The sequence below is a fragment of the Tupaia chinensis genome, unplaced genomic scaffold, assembly GCF_000334495.1.
Source record: "Tupaia chinensis unplaced genomic scaffold, TupChi_1.0 Scaffold146386_1, whole genome shotgun sequence".
NCBI classification, from domain to species: Eukaryota; Metazoa; Chordata; class Mammalia; order Scandentia; family Tupaiidae; genus Tupaia; species Tupaia belangeri.
Genome location: NW_006206241.1, coordinates 1,261,559 through 1,264,159, shown reverse-complemented (window position 1 = coordinate 1,264,159; position 2,601 = coordinate 1,261,559). Strand labels below are relative to the sequence as shown.

Here is a 2,601-nt window from a genome sequence, read left to right as displayed (position 1 = left end):
GGTCAGCGCGTGGGGGGTGAGCCCGCCTGTGAGCTAGGCTGGGTCGCAGGGTCAGGGCGTGCGAGGCGAGCCCGCGTGTGAGCTAGGCTGGGTCGCAGGGTCAGGGCGTGCGAGGCGAGCCCGCGTGTGAGCTAGGCTGGGTTACGGGACACCCAGATATTTGGCTAAAAACGTTCCTCAATTCTGGTGAATCCATGAAGGTGCTTTGAAGTGAGACTGGTATTAGAACTGGAGGGTGGAGGAACGGAGACGGTCCTTCCCAGTGGGGGTCTCCTCCCACTCGTGAGCAGAGTGGGGTGTGGAGAGCAAGCTCGCAGGCTCTCCCCTGGCTGCACGCTGGAGCATGGTCTCCTGCCCTCATCCCTCCTGTCTTCCTGGTCAGGCGGAGGGCGAGGCTCAGCCTACACACATGTAAGCCAACTTCCTACATCAGGTCTACTTATATCTGTGAGTGTGCGTGTGTACACACATGTACTTGCATGTGTGAGGGGGCTTCAAAACGTTTCTGGAAAAGGGAATTAATGCATGAGTTTATTTTGGTGCAAAGCATTTTGAAATCCATGCATAGTTTTGTTTTTATAATATGCATTTTCCAGGAACCTCTGGAAGACCCTTCATGCAAGTATGTAAGGGCACATGTGTGTAACTCATGCATGTGTGTAACAGAATATGTGTAGCTCATGCATGTGTGTTACAGGACATGTGTACCATGTCGGTTCTGCAGGAACTTGGGTGAACACGTGGCTTCCAGGGCAGATGGCGAATTGCCCTAAGAGCACAGAAGCTTCCCAGAACTATGAAGCCGGCTCAGGCCAGTGTCGCTGTGGGGCACACCGGCTCCTCCTCACGGTAAGGGTGTCATTAGCCGACCGTGTGCCCTGCTGTCTTAGAAGCGTAGGCGCTCAGGCCGTGCTAGGAGTAGGCCGTACCGACCTCTTGGAGCAGGCTGGGCAATAAGCCAAGACCCCCATGGGGGCCTGCAGGTGGCATGGTGGTTAAGGCATTTGGATTCCTACATGGACAATCTCTGTTTGAGTCCCAGACCCAGTGGTTTCGAGAATCACTGTGGATGCTCTTACGTTTATGCCCAAAATCCTGAGAGGAGAGTGTATTCCCTCTCTGTCTCTCTTCTCTCTGGCGAGCGTGCAGGCCTTAGGGCAAAAACCTAAATAAAAAAAGAATAAAAGAAAAGAACTTCCCTGTCAGAGTTCCCACTAGCTAGTGGGAGCGCGGGTTATGAGAGGCAGGAGCCTCGCTGAGGCTGTGGGGCTGACAAGCATCGGAGCCCCATTTCCAGCCCCTGTGGGTGGACTTGAGACCTTGGCCCCTTCCACTGCTCCCCAAGGCGGGAGCCAAGGTCTTCTAGCACAGTTAGGCCCTCGCGTTTCTGTGAATTTGGTCCGTCTTATCCCTGAATATCTGGCTAGGTCTCTTCACACCTCAGCCAGCGCGTGGCACACGGCCCTCAGCACAGAGCGGGGCATTATGAGCACGGGGACGCTGCTGACTGTGGGGTCCTGGTAAGCTATGCCGAGTGCTGGCTGGCCCAGGCGGCCACGGTGGCAGACCAAGCCGCTCAGCTCTGAGTGCCACACAGACCGGGGACAGGGACCAGAGGGAAGCAGGTCCTCACGGTCCTGGAGGCTGGGGGACAAGACCAAGGAGCGGCAAAGTCACTTTCTTCTGCTGCTGGCTCCTCCTCCGTGCCCGCACGGCCATCCCTCTGTGTGCGTCTGTGTCCCAGTTTCCTCCTCTTGTAAGGACACCAGCCACACTGGCCCGGGGCCCACCTTAGTGACCCCACTTAACCTTCATTCTCTCCAAAGGCCTCATCTCCAACACAGACGTACCCTGGGCTCTGGGGGTCAGCAAGCAACTTTCGAATCGGGGTCGCGGCTCAGCCACAGCAAAGCCTGTGCAGGTTTTCAGAACAGCGGCTCATGGTGCTGTCACTTCTGCAATCTGTCTCTGCTCGTCTTCCAGGGCAGTCATTGGAGAGAGGAAAACATCTCTTCCACCGTGGGGCCACCTTAGGCTTGAGCACAGTGGCACGTAGCCACTAACAGGGCCTGAACAGGCAGTGGTGCCCACGGCCCTGCGCTGAGCAGGTCCCTGGGACGGTGGAGACAGTGGAGTGCGCCATTGCCCCGGGCACCAGGAGTGCTGAGGGGCTGCGCCCATGTCACCCATCCCCGGGGTGCCAGGGGACTGCGCCCACTGTCACCCATCCCCAGGAGTTCTGGGAAGCTGTGCCCACTCACCCATCCCCAGGAGTTCCGGGGGGCTGTGCCCACTGTCACCCATCCCCAGGGGTGCCGGGGCACTGTGCCCACTCACCCATCCCCAGGGGTTCCGGGGCGCTGTGCCCACTGTCACCCATCCCCAGGGGTGCCGGGGCACTGTGCCCACTCACCCATCCCCAGGGGTTCCGGGGCGCTGTGCCCACTGTCACCCATCCCCAGGGGTGCCGGGGCACTGTGCCCACTCACCCATCCCCAGGGGTTCCGGGGCGCTGTGCCCACTGTCACCCATCCCCAGGGGTGCCGGGGCACTGTGCCCACTCACCCATCCGCAGGCCATGCTTCCAATTCCTGCTCCTTG

General features: G+C 59.2%; 1 long non-coding RNA gene across 1 annotated transcript in view; it reads left to right on the top strand.

Annotated features, from left to right (window-relative positions):
• Window positions 1–1,887, top strand: part of LOC102495879 (uncharacterized) — a 2,948-nt gene extending 1,061 nt beyond the window's left edge. Inside the window, exons 2-3 of the long non-coding RNA XR_337466.1 lie at window positions 725–849; window positions 1,827–1,887. This is a non-coding gene — a long non-coding RNA (uncharacterized LOC102495879). The remainder of the gene's footprint in view (window positions 1–724; window positions 850–1,826) is intronic.
• Window positions 1,888–2,601: the final 714 nt, after the last annotated feature.